Source organism: Macaca thibetana, chromosome 11, assembly GCF_024542745.1.
Source record: "Macaca thibetana thibetana isolate TM-01 chromosome 11, ASM2454274v1, whole genome shotgun sequence".
Classification (NCBI taxonomy): Eukaryota; Metazoa; Chordata; class Mammalia; order Primates; family Cercopithecidae; genus Macaca; species Macaca thibetana.
Window position 1 is genome coordinate 116655817 of NC_065588.1, and position 20684 is coordinate 116676500.

General features: G+C 48.9%; 2 protein-coding genes across 48 annotated transcripts in view; both read left to right on the plus strand.

Moving 5' to 3' along the window:
- BICDL1 (BICD family like cargo adaptor 1) overlaps window positions 1-20684 on the plus strand; it is a 718679-nt gene that overhangs the window by 653974 nt on the left and 44021 nt on the right. The window contains exon 1 of one of the 46 annotated variants that reach the window (XM_050747945.1): window positions 1386-1389. The exons of 43 other annotated variants lie outside the window; for them this stretch is intronic. The gene's annotated coding sequence lies outside the window, so the exon portion shown is untranslated. Of the gene's footprint in view, window positions 1-1385; window positions 1390-3439; window positions 3444-7815; window positions 7820-20684 lie in introns of those variants that run through there. 2 more of the 46 variants (XM_050747967.1, XM_050747952.1) reach the window with 2 other exon arrangements.
- The window catches only part of DYNLL1 (dynein light chain LC8-type 1), a 151178-nt gene that overhangs the window by 23236 nt on the left and 107258 nt on the right, over window positions 1-20684 (plus strand). The window lies entirely within an intron of this gene.

The window sequence follows — 20684 nt, forward strand, 5'->3', positions numbered from 1 at the left end:
CTGAAGCTCGAGAATGCTTTCTTTGCTTAATTAAATTAAATTAAATTAATTAATTAATTTCTTTTGAGATGAAGTCTCACTCTGTCGCCCAGGCTGGAGTGCAGTGGCGCAATCTTGGCTCACTGCAAACTCCACCTCCTGGGTTCACACCGTTCTGCTGCCTCAGCCTCCCAAGCAGCTGGGACTAGAGGCGCCCGCCACCACGCCCGGCTAGTTTTTTTGTATTTTTTAGTAGAGACGGGGTTTCACTGAGTTAGCCAGGATGGTCTGGATCTCCTGACCTCGTGCTCCGCCTGCCTCAGCCTCCCAACGTGCTGGAATTACAAGCGTGAGCCACTGCACCTGGCCAATATTGACAATTTTACTGAGCCCTTACCATCCACTCAGCATGGTGCTAAGAGCTTTCCTGTCTGATCACATTTAATCCCCTCTACAGCCTTCTGAAGTTAGTTCTATGATGATCCTCCCATGTTGTAGATGGGGAAACTGAGGCTCAGTAAACTTACCCAAGGATACTGCACTCAGAAATGGCAAAGAGGGGATTCAAAGTCAGGTGTCTCTGGTTTCTGGCCTGGTACTTTTAACCACTACCTCTACTGAAGCTTGAGAATGCTTTCTTTGCTTTAAATAAATAAATGAAGAAGAAAAAGAAATAAACAAATGAGGAAAAGTGGAGTCAAGGTTATGTCTATAAATACCGTCACTCTTGCTCCCTGGCCTTTGGACAAGCTCTCCGGAGGGAGAGAGGAAGAGCTGGGGTTATGTAGAATTCAGACTATCTTATCTGAACACCATGGAAGCATGAGTCACGTGGGAATGCCATTCATCAGGAGTGTCCCAATTTTATAAAGGTTGAGAAAGGCTGCCTTGGAGAGCCTCTGATGCCCCCTTCTTGCTTTACGGATAAACTTAGAGATCCAAAGAAATAATTATTTTGCCCAAGGTCACACAGCTAGTACTCAGCGGCTGCATCTTTGCATCTTCTCTTCCCAGTGAATGAATCAAATGTGCCTTTTCCACTGTGTCAGGTACTCTGGAGGCATCCACACCTGAATAAGGCTTGCTGTCGGTTCTTGAGGCATTTATGCTCCAGTAAAGGGACAAATTATATAAAGCAAAGTATGAGAGCCTTAAGAGAGCTTTGGAAGCTCAAGGGAGGGAGGGAGCACAGTGGGTTGGAGAGGAAAGGGAAGGCTGGCATCTGAGCTGGGTCAGAAAAGCAGAAATGGAGGAGTGGGCACTCCTCCCACAGGAGAGCCAGTGGGTACCTGTGTTGGCTGAACTGTGTATTTGCCACTGGCCCAACTGTTGCCTCTAGTGTCCACCATGGTGTTGGGTCAACATTAAATTATTGGTTGACTAATGCAGAATTGAACTCATTCAGGGGGGTTTCAGGGGCAGAAAGAAAATTAAATTAAAAAAGAACTCATTTGGCCAGCCTAGGTGGCTCACGCCTGCAATCTCAGCACTTCGGGAGGCTGAGGTGGGTGGATCACCCGAGGTCAGGAGTTCGAGACCAGCCTGACCAACATGGTGAAACCACATCTCTACTGGAAATACAGAAATTACTGGGCATGGTGGCACACGCCCGTAATCCTGGCTGCTCAGCTGCTCAGGAGGTTGAGGCATGAGAATCACTTGAAATTGGGAGGCAGAGGTTGCAGTGAGCTGAGATTGCACCTCTGCACTCCAGCCTAGGTGACAGAGTGAGACACCATCTAAACAAAACAAAACAAAACAAAACAAAAACAAAAATAAAAAAACTCATTCATCAGAAATGGAAAGGGTAAAGTTAGCTGAGAGTGATGTTCATGTCCCTGTAATCCTAGCTAGATAGGAGCCCAAGACAGGTGGACCACTTGAGGCCAGGAGTTCAAGACCAGCCTGAGCAATAGACTGAGACCCCCACCTCTACTAAAAATAAAACATTAGCAGAGTATGGTGGCTCATGCCTTTACACAAACCCAGCCACTTGGAAGGCTAAAGTGGGAAGATCCCTTGAGTCCAGAAGGTAGAGGCTGCAGTGAGTTATAATTGCTCCACTGCACAAATACACACAATATGTATTTGTGTGTGTATATTGTAATGTCTGTGTATCCCGAGGTCATATGCTTCTCAAAAGAAAGGCCTGTTAGCCAGGTACCGTTGCAAACACCTAGGCAACATAACAAGACTCTCACCTCTTAAAAAAAAAAAGGAAGTAAGGACTGCTTTCTTCTTGTTCCCCATTATGGCTGGCACATAGTAGGCATTCTTTACATCTTGGCTGAATGAACAAATAGGTAAATTGTGGGGAAGATACACTGTCCTCTTTAAGCCTTAAGAAATAATAACCAGCTGGGCGCGGTGGCTCATGCCTGTAATCCCAACACTTTGGGAGGCTGAGGCGGGCAGATCATGAGGTCAGGAGTTTGAGACCAGCCTGGCCAACATGGTGAAACCCCAGCTCTACTAAAAGTACAAAAATTAGCCAAGTGAGGTGGCACGTGCCTGTAATCCCAGCTACTCAGGAGGCTGAGGCAGGAGAATTGCTTGAACCCGGGAGGCGGAGGTTGTGGTGAGCCAAGATCAAGCCATTATACTCCAGCTCTGGGCGACAGAGCAAGACACTCCGTCTCGGAAAAAAAAAAAAAATTAACCTGGCATAAGGGCGGATGCTTGTAATCTCAGCTATTCAGGAGGCTGAAGCAGGAGGATTGCTTGAACCTGGGAGGCAGACGTTGCAGTGAGCGGAGATTGCGTCATTGCACTCCAGCCTGAGGGACAAGAGTGAAACTCCGTCTCAAAAAAAAAAAAAAAAAAAAATGGCTAAGTGTAAGGCTCACACCTATACCAACACTCTGGAAGGCTGAGGTGGGAGGATTGCTTGAGGCCAGGAGTTTGAGACCAGCCTGAGCGACATAGGGAGACCCTGTCTCTAAAAAATTAAAAAATTAGACAGGCATAGCAGCACTTGCCTGTGGGCCCAGCTACCTGGAAACGTGAGGTGGGAGGATTGCTTGGGCCCAGGAGGTTGAGGGTGCAGGGAGCTATGATCATGCCACCGCATTCCAGCCTGGATGACAGAACAATACCCTGTCTTTTTTTTTTTTTTTTTTTTTTGAGACGGAGTCTCGCTCTGTCACCCAGGCTGGAGTGCAGTGGCCGGATCTCAGCTACAGGCGCCCGCCACCTCGCCCGGCTAGTTTTTTTGTATTTTTTAGTAGAGACGGGGTTTCACCATATTAGCCAGGATGGTCTCGATCTCCTGACCTCGTGATCTGCTCGTCTCGGCCTCCCAAAGTGCTGGGATTACAGGCTTGAGCCACCGTGCCCGGCCAATACCCTGTCTATTAAAAAAAAAAAAAAAAAAAAAAAAAAAGTCTGTTAGGACTTTGTTTTTTAAATATAGCTATATGGCTTTTATTTTGAGACGGTGTCTCACACTGTTGCCTAGGCTGGGGTGCAATGGCACGATCTGGGCTCACTGCAACCTCCACCTTCCAGGTTCAAGTGATTCTCCTGCCTCAGCCTCCCAAGTAGCTGGGATTGCAGGTGCCCGCCACATCTGGCTAATTTTTGTATTTTTAGTAGAGAAGGGGTTTCATCATGTTGGCCAGGCTGGTCTCCAACTACCAACCTCAAGTGATCCACCTGCCTCGGCCTCCCAAAGTGCTGTGATTACAGGTGTGAGCCACTGCACGTGGCCAAATATAGCTTAATATAGTAACACACAACTGGGAAATAGATGGAATCAGGATTCAAACACCCATCCTTCTGATGTGAGATTTTGTGACTCAGAAGAGGAAAGTCAGACCCAACCTGGAGAGCCCACACCCATGCCTGCCTGCAGCTGTCCCGGCTGTGCCTTTAGAGGGTGGGCTGACCTCACTCTGGCATCGGCAGCACCAGCAAGCACCAGAGGGGTGTGTCCCTGGGAGCACTCAAGATCAGGCCTTTTTTTTTTTTTTTTTTTTTCTTTTGAGACAGGCACCCACCACCACTCTCAGCTAATTTTTTGTATTTTTAATAAAGTTGGGGTTTCACCGTGTTGGTCAGGCTGATCTCGAACTCCTGACCTCAAGTGATTCGCCTGCCTTGGCCTCCCAAAATGTTGGGATTACAGGCGTGAGCCACCACACCTGGCCTCACTTTCTTGATAGTGCCTTTTGATGCACAAGTTTTATTTTTATTTATTTATTTATTTTGAGACAGAGTCTCACTCTGTCACCCACACTGGAGTGCAGTGGTACAATCATAGCTCACTACACCCTCAAACTCCTGAGTTTAAGCCATCCTCCCGCCTTAGCCTTCCAAGTACCTGGGACTCCAGGCTCTTGCCACCACACCCAGCTAAATTGTGTTCTTTTTTTTTTTTTTTTGAGACGGAGTCTCGCTCTGTCCCCCAAGCTGGAGTGCAGTGGCGCGATCTCGGCTCACTGCAAGCTCCGCCTCCCGGGTTCACGCCATTCTCCTGCCTCAGCCTCCTGAGTAGCTGGGACTACAGGCGCCCGCCACCGCGCCCGGCTAATTTTTTGTATTTTTAGTAGAGACGGGGTTTCACCGTGGTCTTGATCTCCTGACCTTGTGATCCGCCCGCCTTGGCCTCCCAAAGTGCTGGGATTACAGGCGTGAGCCACCGCGCCCGGCTACATTGTGTTTTTTTTTTTTTTTTTTTTTGAGACAGAGTCTGGCTCTGTCACCCAGGCTGGAGTGCAGTGGCGCGATCTCGGCTCACTGCAAGCTCCGCCTCCCGGGTTTACGCCATTCTCCTGCCTCAGCCTCCCGAGTAGCTGGGACTACAGGCGCCCGCCACCTCGCCCGGCTAGTTTTTTGTATTTTTTAGTAGAGACGGGGTTTCACCGTGTTAGCCAGGATGGTCTCGATCTCCTGACCTCGTGATCCGCCCGTCTCGGCCTCCCAAAGTGCTGGGATTACAGGCTTGAGCCACCGCGCCCGGCCTGTTCTTTTATGTAGAGACAAGGTCTCACCATGTTGCCCAGACTGGTCTCAAACTCAGGAGTTTGAGACCAGCCTGGGCAACATGGAGAAACCCTAACTCTACCAAAAATACAAAAAAATTAGTTGGATGTGGTGGTGGGCACCTGTGGTCCCAGCTACTTGGGAGGCTGAGGCAGGAGGATCGCTTGAGCCTGGGAGGTGGAGGTTGCAGTGAGCCGAGATTGCACCACTGCACTCCAACCTGGGGGACAGAGTGACAACTCATCTTAAAAAAAAGGAAAAGAAAAGAAAAAAGCCAGACGCAAAAGGTCACATACTGATTCCATTTCTATGAAATGCTGTAATTCCATTTCTATGAAATATCTAAAATAGGTAAATCTGTAGAGACAGAAAGCAGGTTAGTGATTGCCAGGGGCGGGGGGAATAAGGAATGAGAAGTAATTGCTTACTGGATATGAGGTTAGAAGTTTGCCTTTAGGGTGATGAAAACGTTGTAAATATACTAAATGCAACTGAAATGCACACTTTAAAATGGTTAACTTCAATGAAACAAAAATAATTATCATAAAATAAATACATGATCATAGTAAGAAAATATCTTTTTTCAAACAGCACAGAATGGTACTAAGTGACTTTTCTCCATGCTCTATTTCCACTCTTCAAAGGAAATACAGGATACTACAATTTATGATGTTTTTTCCCAAATTTATTCCATACATATAGAAATGTGCAATATGTGTATATGTGTTTGTGTGTAGATCTTTCCTTTTCCTCTTATGCAAATGGGATTATATTCCACTCAGTGTACTGCCTTTTTCTCTTGGCAATGTGTCAATTACCATTCCATATCAATACAGTTTTCTTAATGGCTTCATAATATGGGCTTCCCATACTTCCCCGTCTCTTCATCTTCAGACCTGAGGGCCCCACTGTTTCCCTCCAAGTTCTGAGTCCCAACGCCATCCTGCCTCTAACTTGTCAGTGACTTTGACCTCAATTGTTGCTCCTTCAAGTGGCATTGTCAGGAGTCTCTAACATCCAGCAGGTGCCTGGCCCCGTGGGCTTTATAAAAATGGCAGCTCCCTTCTTCCGCACCCTGTGCTATGCTAGGGCCAGCTGGGGGTACCGCAGAATAATGCCCGAGGGTGTAGACTCCCTGTCTTACCAGCTATATGACTTCAGGCAAGTGCCCTAACCTCCCTGAGCCTCAGTTTCCTCCGTTGCATTGAGGATATTCACAGTCCCATACAATCATGCTCACACAGCGCTGAGCACACGGCCCAGCTCGCAGCCGGTCGGCGTCACGTGATCTCTCGGGAAGAAAAGGTGGGCAGAGCCCTGGGTCGATGGCCACCTGCTTTTGGGTAGGGCACTAATACAGGGTGCTGAGGCGGGAAGGTGAGGCCGAGCTGGGCGGCCCTGGGAACCCGGGAAGGAGGCGAGGCTGGAGTGGAAACGATTAGAATGAGAACAAACTGGCTCCTGAATAGAAGCTTTTATTCCTGCCGGAGAGGGCTTTGTTCCCCAAACACGTGACACACAAAAGCCTCTACTTGAATTCGGGAACCCTAATTGGTTCTCAGGTGGGGGAGGAGAGGGGTGTCCGGATTTAGGGATTCCTTAAAGGGACAATACTGTAGGGAGCTGAGCCCAGGGTTCCTCCCCATTGTCAGTGGGAGGGGGTGGCGTGGAGGGGAGGGGATGGGTGGAGGGGAGGGGATGGAGTGGAGGGGAGGGGATGGGGTAGGGGGGAGGGGAAGAGCTGGACCAGTGGGGGTGGGGCAGCTGTTAGAAGAGGAGGGGGAGGGGAGAGGAAGGGAGAAGGGAAGAGGGAGAGAAGCACAGAGAGACTCAGAGGCCTGCAGCCCTCTGGGCCAGTGCTTGAGAAATAGTAGGCACAGACGGAGGGAAAGAAGGAAGGACGGAGGGAAGCAAGGAAGAGAGGAAGGAGGGGAGGAAGAAAGGAGGGGAAGGAAGGAAGGAAGGTAGGAAGGGGGGAGGAGGGAGGGAGGGAAGGAGAGGAGGAAGGAAGAGAGGGAGGAGGGGAGGAAGGAAGGAGAGAAAGAAGGAAGGAAGGCAGGAAGGGAGAGAAAAAGGGGAGGAAGGGGGAAAGGAAGGAAGAAAGGAAGGAAAGAGAGAGCAAAAAGAAGGACGGGAGGGACAGAGGGAAGGAAGGGAGGAAGGAAAGAAGGAAGGATGGAAGGACAGAAGGAAGGAAGGAAGGAGCCTGGCACAATAGCTCACGCTTGTAATACCAGCACTTTGGCAAGCCGTGGTGGGCAGATCACTTGAGGTCAGGAGTTCAAGACCAGCCTGGCCAACATGGTGAAACCCCGTCTCTACTAAAAACACAAAAATTAGCCGGGTGTGGTGGCAGGTGTTTGTAATCCCAGCTACTTGGGAGATTGAGGCAGAATTGCTTGAACCCAGGAGGCAGAGGTTACAGTGGTTACAGTGAGCTGAGATGGTGCCAGAGCAAAACTCTGTCTCTTTTTTTTTGAGCTGGAGTCTCGCTCTGTCGCCCAGGCTGGAGTGCATTGGCGTGATCTTGGCTCACTGCAACTGCTGCCTCCCAGGTTCAAGCAATTCTCCTGCTTCAGTCTCCTGAGTAGGTGTGATTACAGGTGCCCGCCACCACATCCAGCTAATGCTTGTATTTTTACTAGAGACGGAGTTTCGCCATGTTGGCCAGGTTGGTCTCGAACTCTCCTGACCTCATCTCGGCCTCCCCAAGTACTGGGATTACAGGCGTGAGCTACTATGCCTGGCCGAGACTCTGTCTTGGAAAAAAAAAAAAAAAAGAAGAAGGACAGAGGAAGGAGAGAAGGAAAGGGAGGGAAGAGGAAAGAAGGAGGGAAGGAAGGAAAGAAGAGGGGGGAGGAAGGAAGAAGAGAAGGAAGGAAGGAAACGAGGAAGAGAGAGAGAGATGGAGGGAGGAAGTAAGAAAAAAGGATGGGAGGTAAGGGGAAGGAGAAGGAAGGGAAGGAAGGGAAGGAAGGCAGGAAAAGACGGAGGGAAGAAAGGAAGGAGGAGGAGGAAGGGAAGGAAGGGAGGGAGGGAATAAAGGAAGGAAGAGGGAGGAAGGGAAGGAAGGAGTTCTTAGGGTATCCCTTAAGGCCCTTCCTCCCTCTCCAGCCTGGCCCATCCCACTCTCACTTTCCCTCCCAGTGCTCCAGCCACACTGGCTGACTTTCGGTTCCTGAGATACTCCAAATTCAGTCTTACCTCAGGACCTTTGCACCTGCTCTCCCGCCTACCTGGAATACTTCCCACTTACCTGCCCCCCTCTTCCCATGGCAATCCTGCAGTTCAAGTATCACCTATGAGAAGTCTTCCTAGACCCCCAGGCCTCTAGCCCATCACCCTGTTTTACTGTCCTCAGGCCCTTAACACTCACAGAAATTGATGGAAAATGGCGATTGTGCTCAGCTCCATCCCCTGCCCTCAGCACAATGCTTAACACACAGCAGAAGATCAAAAGATATCTGAGACTATCTGACTGGCTGAGTGGAAAGGGAGTAGTGGCTCCAATAATGCCCATCCTTTCCTGGCTCCAGAGCCATTGTTCTTAGGGTCAGCTGAGCTCAAGCCTCCCTTTGAAACTTTCTAGCTCTGTGGCCTTAGGCAAGTCACTTTGCCTCTGACTTTATTTTCCTTTTTAAAAAAGTATTATTATTTTTATTTATTTATTTACTTATTTTGAAGCAGAGTCTCATTCACTCTGTGGTCCAGGCTGGAGTGCAGTGGGTTTCCCGGGTTCAAGAGATTCTCCTGCCTCAGCCTCCCAACTAGCTGGGATTACAGGCATGCATCATCACACCTGACTATTTTTTATTTTTTTTTGAGACCGAATTTCACTATTGTTGACCTGGCTGGCTGCAATGGTGTGATCTCAGCTCACTGCAACCTCTGCCTCCTGGGTTCAAGTGATGCTCCTGCCTCAGCCTCCCAAGTGGCTGGGATTACAGGTATGCGCCACCACGCTTGGCTGTTTTTTTTTTTTTTTTTTTTTCTTCCGTATTTTTAGTAGAAACAAGGTTTCTCCATGTTGGTCAGGCTGGTCTCGAACTCCTGACCTCAGGTGATCCACCTGCCTCGGCCTCCCAAAGTACTGGGATTACAGGCGTGAGTCACCATGCCCAGCCTTTCTTTCTTTCTTTCTTTTTTTAAACAGAGTCTCCCTCTGTTGTCAGGCTGGAGTGCAGTGGCACAATCTTGGCTCACTGCAACCTCTGACTTCCTGGTTCAAGTGATTCTCCTGCCTCAGCCTCCCAAATAGCTAGGATTACAGGCACGCGCCACCATGCCCAGCTGATTTTTGTATTTTCAGTAGAGACAAAGTTTCACCGTGTTGACCAGGATGGTCTCGGTCTCCTGACCTTGTGATCAGCCCGCCTTGGCCTCCCAAAGTTCTGGGATTACAGGTGTGAGCCGCTGCGCCTGGCCCTAATTTTTTAATATTTTTAGTAGAGATGGGGTTTCACTATGTTGGCCAGGCTGGTCTCGAACTCCTGACCTCAAGTGATCAGCTTGCCTTGCCCTCCCAAAGTTCTGTGATTACAGTCATGAGCCACCATGTCTGGCCTAAAAATTATTTTTTCATTTAAAAAAATTTTATTTGTAGAGATGATGTCTCACCATTTTGCCCAGGCTGATCTTGCACTCCTGGGCTTAAGCCCCATCCTCCCACCTCAGCCTCCCAAAGTGTTGGTATTAGAGGCACAAGCCACCATGCTCAGCCTTAAAATTTTTAATATATAATTTTTTTGAAGAAACAGGGTCTTGCTACATTACTTAGGCTGATCTCAAACTCCTGGCCTCAAGTGATCCTCCCACCTCAGTCTTCCAAAGTGCTAGGATTATTGCGCAGGTGCAGTGACTCACACCTGTAATCCGAGCACTTTGGGAGGCAGGCAGATGACCTGAGGTCAGGAGTTTGAGACCAGTCTGGCCAACATGGTGAAACCCCATCTCTACAAAAATACAAAAATTAGCTGGGCGTGGTGGCAGGTGCCTGTAATCCCAGCTACTTAGGAGGCTGAGGCAAGAGAATCACTTGAACCCGGGAGGCAGAGGTTGCAGTGAGCCAAGATCGTGCCACTGTACTCCAGCCTGGGTGACAGAGCGAGACTCCGTCTCAAACAAACAACAAACAAACAAACAAAAAGTGGGGATTGTAGGCATGAGCTACTGCACCGCTGGGCCCCTTTTCTTTAAAAACCACAGAACCCACCTCACAAGGGCGTTTGACAGGATGGCAGAGAGAACGTAAGCACTGAGCGGGTGCATGATGGGCACCTGGGGAACATTAGCTGTGCAGGTAGAAAGGCAGTGGGTACTTCGACAGAAGAGGAAGGACTCCCATTCCCTGAGCCCCAGCTCTGTGGCAGATGCTCTCATATGGTATTTTACGAAATACTTGTAAACAACTTTTGAAGCAGATTTTGATCGTCCCCATTTACAGAAGAGAAAACAGCCTCAGAGAGGTTAAGAGACTTCCTCCAGCTCACACAGCTAGTAAGCAGCAGAGCCAGGATCTGAACCTAGCTCTATCCTCTATCTCATCCCAAAGACTGTGTTCTGCCTACTCTGATCCAAGTGCCCTCTTGGACTTGCAGTGCAAGGAGGCTGTGGGAAAGGGAAGGAAGGGTTTAGGACCCTGAGGGACCTGCAAGGCTGGGGCTGTCCCTGTACCCTCCATTAGCACCCAGCCCTCATTATAGGAGTAGGTACAGTCCTGAGTTCTGGACCACGGGCTCCATGGGGAGTTATTTTGTTTTATTTATTTTTGTGACAAGTTTTTGCTCTGTCACCCAGCGTGGAATGCAGTGGCAGGATCACAGCTTACTGAAGCCTCAGCCTCCCAGGCTCAAGCGATCTTCCCACCTCAGCCTCCCAAGTAGCTGGGACCACAAGTACGCGCCACCACACCTGGATAATTTATTTTATTTTATTTTTGTTTTTTGAGACAGAGTCTTGCTCTGTTGCCCGGGATGGAAAGTGGTGGGGCAATCTTGGCTTACTGCAACCTCCATCTCCCGGGTTCAAGCGATTCTCATGCCTCAGCCTCCTGAGTAGCTGGGATTACAGGCATGTGCCACCACACTTGGCTCATTTTTGTATTGTTAGCAGAGACGAAGTTTGCCACGTTGGCCAGGTTGGTCTGAAACTCAAGTGATCCTCCCGCCTTGGCCTCCCAAAGTGCTGGGATTATAGGCATGAGCCACTGCGCCTGGCCCAGTTACTTATTTTAGAAGTTATATTTGAGCACCTATTCTGTGCCGAGCACTGGCATAAGCTGTGAACAGGCCATATCTATCCTAGTTGTGTGCTAATGGGGCTTTGGAGGGTGGAAACAGGAGGCCCGGTTAAATCCCCGGTGAGAGCAGCCTTTTCGCCGCAGCCTGCGGTAAAGCACTATGGCAGCACCCACACCTGCCAGGACTCAAGGTATTGTCGGGCCCTCTCCCACTCCCAGCTCCAGCCAGGGCCCTGTGTACAGGGCCCTTTAAGTAGTCTGTGCCCTCCCTAATTAACCAGCTAAAGAAAGAGCTGGCTTGAAATGGGATTGTGCAGACCCAGCTTTGGGACCCGAGGACGCTGGATCGGGGATTGTTATGCTAATCGCCTGAGATCAGCAGTTCCCGTGCCCTTCAGATGGCAGGTAGCGAGGCCCGGGCTCTGCTCCGTGGCTGTGGCTACAGGAGGCCAGGCTTTTCCTCTGGCTTCCGGCTTCCTCTGTTCCCCGGCTTACCCCGTCAGACTTGCCCTGCCTGTCCTCCCACCTGCCCGTTGGCTGGAAGGCTTGGCGTCTCCTAGAAATGTCCAGGCCAGCTCCTCCCACCCTCCAAAGAGAAACCTGCTTGCCTTCAAGCTGGGCGCTAATTGGGGACGCAGAGGCAGGAAGGAGAAGGTACCCAGCTCCTCCTCCCGTCTAACCCATTCTCATCTCCAGGCATGAGAGCCTCATTGGTCCCTCCTGCCCCCTTGGGCTCTGGAAAACACACTAGGTGATGCCTTTGCCACTTACTAACTATACCATCTTGGGCAAGTGACTGCCTCTCAGAGCCTCAGTTTCCTAATCTGCAAAATAGGTTGATAATAACAGTAGCTACCTCAAAGGGTTGAAATGAGAATAGAATGAGAACAAGCATCTAACATAGCAGTTCAATTGCTACTGCCCATCGAGCACTGGATAATGGCTCCCTGTGTAGAGCACCCACTGTGTGTCAGCCCTATGCTGTATCCTTTTTTTTTTTTTTTCTTTTTTGAGATGGGGTCTCATTATGTTGCCTAGGCTGATCTCAATCTCCTGGGCTCAAGCAACTCTCCTGTGTGCCACCATGGCTGGCCCTTCTATAAGGTGTTATCCGATTTTGTTCCTTCCCTCCCTCCTTTCTTTCTTTCTTTCTTTTTCTTTCTTTCTACAGTCTCACTTTCTCACCCAGGCTAGAGTGCAGTGGCATGATCTCGGCTTACTGCAACCTCTGCCGCCCGGGTTCAAGCAATTCTCCTGCCTCAGCCTCCCAAGTAGCTGGGATTAAGGCACCTGCCACCACACCTGACTAATTTTTGTAGTTTTAGTAGAGACAGGGTTTCACCATCTTGGCCAGGCTAGTCTTGAACTCCTGACCTCATGATCCACCCTCCTCAGCCTCCCAAAGTGCTGGGATTACAGGTGTGAGCCACCACCCCTGGCCCATTTTGCCTTTTCAACCACTCTGTGAGATAATTAACATCATCACCCCCCATTGCACAAATGAAGAAACCGAGGCCCAGAGGGACTGACGCACTTGCTCAAGATCTACCCCCAAGCCAGTCTGTTCTTTTAACGTCTATTCTGCAGTTTGGTATGTGACCATTGACGGTGCAAAAGGTGAGCTTGGTCAATACAAAGATGTTCCCAGAAACGTGTCATCGTTATATATTTCACGTGCAGGAGAAAAAAAATTAAAACAGCATTTTAAGCCTATGAGTTCACAAATAGTATTGCTTAGGTTAAATATATTTAAGTTCATACAGTGACCAGTGCAAGTATGGTCACAGTGGCTTTATTCATAATAGCAAAAACTGGAGGCCGGGTGCGGTGGCTCAAGCCTGTAATCCCAGCACTTTGGGAGGCCCAGGCAGGCGGATCATGAGGTCAGGAGATCGAGACCATCCTGGCTAACATGGTGAAACCCTGTCTCTACTAAAAATACAAAAAATTAGCCGGGCGTGGTGGCGGGCGCCTGTAGTCCCAGCTACTCGGGAGGCTGAGGTGGCAGAATGGCGTGAACCCAGGAGGCGGAGCTTGCAGTGAGCCGAGATCACGCCACTGTACTCCAGCCTGGGCGACAGAGCCAGACTCCGTCTCAGAAAACAAAACAAAACAAAACAAAACAAAACCAGAAACAACCAAGACACCCATCAACAAGATAATAGAGGAACAAACCATGGAACAGCCATATAATGGCATACTCAGCCAGCAGCGAAAGGGAACAAACAACTGGTCAATCCACAATGGGGACAAATGTCACAGACTTTTTTTTTCTTTTTCTTTTTTTGAGTTGAAATCTCACTCTGTAGCCCAGGCTGGAGTGCAGTGGCGCAATCTTGGCTCACTGCAAGCTCTGCCTCCCGGATTCAAGTGATTCTCCTATCTCAGCCTCCCAAATAACTGAGATTACAGGCACCTGCCACCATGCCTGGCTAATTTTTGTATTTTTGTAGAGATGGGGTTTCGCCATGTTGGCCAGGCTGGTCTTAAACTCCTGACCTCAGGTGATCCTGATCTGCCCACCTGGGCCTCCCAAAGTGCTGGGATTACAGGTGTGAGCCACCGTGCCCACCCTTACAAACATAATATTGAGGGAAAGAAGCTAGACTCAAGTGTACACATTATACTATACGATTCCATCGATATGAAGTTCAAGAATAGCTAAAGCAAATCTGTGGTTGCCAGTGGGGAGGTGGATACTGCTCAACTGCTCAGGGATCCCAGGGCACCTTCTGGGGTGATGGGAATATTCTATCTCTCTCTCTCTCTTTTTTTTTTTTTTTGAGATGGAGTCTTGCTCTGTCGCCCAGGCTGGAGTACAGTGGTACCACTTGGGTTCACTGAAACCTCCGCTTCTCAGGTTCAAGTAATTCTCCTGCCTCAGCCTCCTGAGTAGCTGGAATTACAGGCGTACACCACCACACCTGGCTAATTTTTGTATTTTTAGTAGAAAGGGGGTTTCACCTTGTTGGTCAGGCTGGTCTCGAACTCCTGACTTCAAGTGATTCACCCACCTCAGCCTCCCAAAGTGCTGGGATTACAGGCATGAGCCACCACACCTGGCTGGGAATATTCTATAGCTTGATGTGGGTGCGGTCACATGAGTGTCCTTGTAGGCAAAATGCATCAACAGGTACATTTCATATTTGTTCAAGTTAATGTATTTGCACTATGCATCAATAAATCACTGTTAATAGGTTAAGGGAGTTTTTTGTTTTGTTTTGTAGAGATGGGATCTCACTTTGTTGCCCAAGCTGATCTTGAACTCCTAGCTTCAAGTGATCCTCCCACCTCAGCTTCCCAAAATGCTGGGATTACAGGTTTGAGCCATTGAGCTGGGCCAGGTTAAGTTTTTTAAAAATAAATTTATTTAAAGAAAAATTGTATCTAAAGAGCAGTTCGGGGTATGCAGATATGGCCAACAAATAAAAATAAAAAACAAAAAGCAAGCAAACAAAGTTTCAACCACTGAAGTTGGGGGTAATATAAGTGCTAGAAAATGGAGATGTATTCAGCTTCCCCCTCAAAGTGTGTCAGATAATATACAGGACGCCTAGTTAAGTTGAAATTTCAGAAATTTCAGATGATCAACAAATACTTTTTGAGTGTAAGTATGTCCCATGCAATATTTGGGACATACTTATACTTTTTTTTTTTTTTTTTTTGCTTTTTGCTTTTGTTTGTTATTTATCAGAAATTCACATTTAACTGGAGGTCCTGTATTTTTATTTGCTAAGTCTGGCCACCCTGCCCTCCTGGGATCCCACCCCGTCTCGCAGCCCGGTGCCCACCACAGGCGGGTGCAGCCTGCGCGGTGCAGTCACGCCGGGCGCAGCCTGGCAACGCGGCCACAAAGGGAGCCCGGGAGGCGGAATCTTTCCACATGCCTGATCAATGGGGGCGCGGAGACGGCGGCGCAAACAGGCCTGAGACAGCCGCACAAAGAGGAGGCCCCTCGGCCGCTCCCGCCTTCCATTGATCCTGGTCCTTTGTGGCTCGGACAACGGGGGCGCGGGAGGCGCCTTGCGGGGACTTGGCCCATTCTCATTAGAGGGAGAAGGCCCGCGAGGACCCTCGTCCCGCCAGCCCTCCCCACCGGTTCCTCCTCCGGTGGGCTGCAGGCCTCAGGTCTGGGCCTGTCCAAACCTATCAGGGGAACTGGGCAGGGCACAGGGTGGGGTCGGGCCAGGCTAGGAAGGTCTGGAGCCTACCTGTAGGGACCAGCCACCCAGCCCCCGCCTCCTGAGGATCCCCCAGTCTCCTCTGGCAGGCCCTCTCTGTCCCCTTGGTTACAGGCAGGTTTTGCACAGTCTCTATTTTTTTATTTATTGAGCAAATATTTATTGAGCGTTTGTTCCAAGCTGTTCCCACTCCCTCCTGCGCCCATGGCCACTTAAACTAGCCAATTCCTCCTCCGAGTATCACCTCTCTGGGAAAGCACCTCTCAGCCCTCTCCCACCTCAGGTTGGGTAGCAAACCCCCACTACACATACACACACCCCATGTGCCTCTTCCCACCTCCTTGCTCTTCAATCATGCTAAGAATGGCTAACAATTATGGAGTACTTACTATGCCTGCCATGCTAAACATTTGATTGCTGTCTCCTTTAATTCTCATAACACCCCCCTAGATTGGAGCTACTATGATCTCCATTTTCCAGAGGTGGAAACTGAGGTTTGGCATGCTAAAATGGGCACCCAAAGTCATGCAGCAAGCGGTAGAGTGGAGATTTGAATGCAGGCGATGCATTGCAGAGTTTGAGATCTTCACATCCCAAGTTCCAGGCTCTATGCAGGATTCGTTGCTGTGGACCAGTAATGAACTGTTTACTCCATCAGCACATTTACCCACTATACTGTGTCTATTTGGCCCTTTCCTTCTACGTTCCCCCCAGACTGATTGGTCTGTGACCGCAGCACCCAGCACAAAGAAGGTGCCCAGGGTATACTTGCTAATCTTACTATTGGGTTTAAGAATTTTGGCTGGGCGTGGTGGCTCATGCCTGTCATCCCAACACTTTGGGAGGCCGAGGCAGGCAGATCACCTGAGGTCAGGAGTTCGAGACCAGCCTGGCCAACATGATGAAACCCCGTCTTTACTGAAAATACAAAAATTAGCCAGATGTGGTGGCAGTCACCTATAATCCCAGCTACTTGGGAGGCTGAGGCAGGAGAATCTCTTGAACCTGGGAGGCAGAGATTGCAGTGAGCCAAGATTGTGCTGCCACACTCCAGCCTGGGCAACAGAGTCAGACTCCATCTCAAAAAAAAAAAAAAAAAAAAAAACAACAACAAAAAAGAATGTTGCTAGGCCCTTGGGGTGGGAAGTGAGGGGAGGACCTAAAGATGAATCTGTTACAGTCTCTGCCCACAAATGAGCTTGAAATCAGACACTGGAATAATATAAGAAGGGTTGCAGAGCTCTGGAGTCTGGTATACCTTCCCCACCCCCTTGAAAAGATCAGCTTCATTGAGGTATAATTTACATGCAGGAAAATGCACCCATTTTAAGTGTCCAGTTCGATGAACATTGACAAACGCATACACCCGTGTAACTGGTATCAATGTCAGATGTAAAACATTTCCATCTTCTCAAATAGGTTCCTCAGGCTCTTTGCAGTGGATGCCCCGCCCACCCGTCCCACACCACCCCTGATCTGCTTTCTGTCACTATAAGTTAGTTTGCATTTTCTAGAGTTTCATATAAATGAAATCATACAATGTATACTCGTTTGCATCTGGCTTTTTTTTCGCTCACCATGCTAATGTGGTGACCCATCCATACTGTGGAGTGACCTTGCAGTTCTAAATCCTCTCTCTGCCTGTGACCTCTTTGAGTTTCACCCTCTTCATCTGTAAGACAGGGGTGGATTCTGTGAAATTTTGTTAAGAGAATGTCTGCAGAGTGCACAGGACCTGCAGTCAGTTGGCATGCAATAAATGCTCTTGATTAATGGAACCTTCCTGCTAGACTGTAAGCTCCATGAGGACAGGTACCTTGGCCATTTTGTTCACCACTCTCCACTAACTGCAGTGGCTACCATTTATTTTAGACGGTGAATAGGAGCTCGGAGACCTACAGCAAACTTGCACAAGATCACACAGCTAGTAAGAGGCAGAGTTGGGATTTGAACCCAGGCAACCTAGTTCTGGAATCCTTACTTTTTTAATTTTTTTGAAACAGGGTCTCACTGTGTTACCCAGACTGGAGAGCGGTGGCACGATCTTGGCTCACTGCAGCCTCTGCCTCCCAGGCTCAAGCAATCCTACCATCTCAGCCTCCCAAGCAGTTGGGTACCCACCACCATGCCCAGCTAATTTTTGTACTTTTTGTAGAGACAGGGTCTCACTATGTTGCCCAGGCTGGTCTTGAACTCCTGGACTCAAGCAATCCACTCACCTCAGCTTCCCAAAGAGCTGGATTATAGGTGTGAGCCACCACACTGCACCCGGCCTCTTTTTTATTTTATTTATTTATTTTTTGAGACAGTCACACTCTGTTGCCCATCTTGGCTCACTAAAACTTTCGCCTCCTGGGTTCAAGCAATTCTCATGCCTCACTTTCCCAAGTAGCTGGGACTACAGGCACCCTCCACCATGCCTGGCTAATTTTTGTAGTTTTAGTAGAGATGGGGTTTCACCATGTTGCCCAGGTTGGTCTTGAACTCCTGAACTCAAGTGATCTGCCCACCTCAGCCTCCCAAAGTTCTGGGATTATAGGCATGAGCCACCACAGCTGACCTCTTTTATTATTATTATTATTACGGTATTATGTATGGGCTCCTTATCTTAATCACTATACTAAACTGCCTCACAATCATTGTTCTGTCTAACAATCTCCCCAAATCTTCTCTTCTTGTCACCTTCACCCTTTACTGAACACTCTATGGAGGGAGCATAATATATTTAAAAAAAACCTCTACAACTACTAATATATATTTTTAGTTTATGTGTGAGGCAGTATTCTAAGCACTTTATATTTATTAACTCGTGTAACTCCTCAGTAATGCTGTAAGGTAGCATTGGGCATCTCCCCATTTTACAGATGAATGAGGAAATTGTAGTGTAACTGAGAGGCTGTGCTTTTGGAGTCAAGACATCTTCCTTTTTAAAAAAAATGATACATAATAATTGTACATATTTTGGGGGCACATCTGGTATTTTGATACATGCATGCAATGTATAATGATCAAATCAGGATAACTGGGACACCCATTAACAGAAATATTCACCCCTTCTTCATATTGGGAGCATCCCAGTTCCTCTCTTCCAGCAATTTTTTTTTTTTTTTTTTTTGAGATGGAATCTCACTCTGTGGCCCAGGCCGGAGTGCAGTGGCGCAATCTCGGCTTACTGCAACATCTACCTCCCAGGTTCATGTGATTCTCCTGCCTCAGCCTCCCAAGTAGCTGGGATTACAGGCACCTGCCACCATACCCAGCTAATTTTTGTGTTTTTTTAGTAGAGACGGAGTTTTTTGCCCTGTTGAACAGGCTTGTCTCGAACTCCTGACCTCATGTGATCTGCCCACCTCAGCCTCCCAAAGTGTTGGGATTACAGGCGTGAGTCACCACTCCCAGTCAAGCAATTTTGAGCTCTATGACAAATTATTAACTCTAGTCTCTCTACTGTACTGTAGAACGCTGGATCTTATTCTTTTCAATGTATTTTCGAAGGACAGCTTCCTTTTGAAGCCCAGCTTTGTCATGCTTTCCATGGGACTCGAGCAAATCTCTTTCCCTGATGCCCCGTGCATTCCTCTTACCAGGACTTCCCCAGAACCCCTTCCTTGACCTGACATTTTTTTCTGGGCGCTTCTCTCTGACCCCTCGGCAGGGTTTTCTCTTCCTCTTCTAAGTTTCTTTCCCCAGTCCCTTCCTGGGCCTTAGCAGGCCAAGGCTACAATTTCAAAAGGAGTTGAGTTTCTTCTGGAAAGGGGCTGGGACCGAACCCCTCCCCTCCATGGTCTTTTCCCATAAATGCCCCCTGTGTGCAGCGCCCAGGGGCCCCAGGGAGCCCAGGGAGCCTGGCCGGCTGATCTGTAATTAGAAACTTTTCTGCCTTCACGACAGGAGGAGGGAGGGCCCAGGTCTGGCCCAGTCATTTTGTTTGTCATGAATTATTCAGGAGATGGGAAGTGGCGTGAAGCCGGCCCCTCTGCTGACCAAAGCCCTGCCCAAGGCAGCCCGACCTACCCAGCTCTGCCCCTTTCACCGTTTCAGACCCAGAGAATAAACAAACCATGTGCCAGGCACATTTGCGGAGGGCGTTTTCATCAGACTCGGTGAGGGAGCATGTTCTTCAGCTGCGGGGGGTGACAGGGACTTATCCAAGGTCACAAGCCTAGGAAGAGGACGGCTGAGCTGAGACTCAAACCCAGGAACACAACGCGAGGTTCCGTGCACATTTTGTGCTATTATGGATGCTGGGCAGGGGAGGAGGGGAGGAGATCCCACCGGGCTGGCTAGGAAAAGATAAAAGATGCTTTCCTTTCTCTCCTTGCCTTGCTCTTGCTAAGTCTGGGGGATGGAGAAGGGGGATAATATGGAAAGGACAGAACTAACCTCATGGAGATGAGCTGGGTGACAAGCAAGAATTATTATTGTTATTATTATTATTACAGACAGGATCTTGCTCTGTTGCCCAGGCTGGCGTGATCTTGGCTCAATGCAGCCTTGACTTCCCTGGCTCAAGAGATCCTCCCATCTCAGCCTCCTGGGGACCTGGGACTACAGGTGCACACCACCACGCCCAGCTAATTTTTCGTATTTTTTGTAGAGATGAGGACTCACTATGTTGCCCAGGTTGGTCTTGAACTCCTGAGCTCAAGTGATCCTCCTGCCTCAGCCTCCCAAAGTGCTGGGATTACAGGCCTGAGCCACTACACCCAGCCAAGCACGCATTATTTTGCCTGCAATATTTAATAGAATCCTCACTAACCCTGAGGAAGGCGTTATTATGCCCATTTTATGGATGCAGAGACAGACAAAGATCTTGTTTGTTTTTTTCAGATGGAGTTTCGCTCTTGTTGCCTGGGCTGGAGTGCAATGGCACGATCTTGGCTCACCACAAGCTCCGCCTCCTGGGTTAAAGCGATTATCTTGCCTCAGCCTCCCGAGTAGCTGGGATTACAGGCACGCACCACCACATCCTGCTAATTTTTGTATTTTTAGTAAAGACGAGGTTTCTCCATGTTGGCCAGCCTGGTCTCAAACTCCTGACCTCAGGTGATCTACCCACTTCGGCCTCCCAAAGTGCTGGGATTACAGGCGTGAGCCACCACACCTGGCCACAAAGATCTTAAAGGCGTTTATTCAAGACACATAACAGCTGGTTAACAGCAGGTCAGGGGCTCAACCTGGCACTTCTCTGTGTTGCCTTCTTTCTCCTCCACTCCTGTGGGTAGGGAAGCAGGGCTACCAAGGAATATCAGCTCCTGAGCCCATAACGATCCTTGGATCAGACGTGCCTTGCTATCACACCT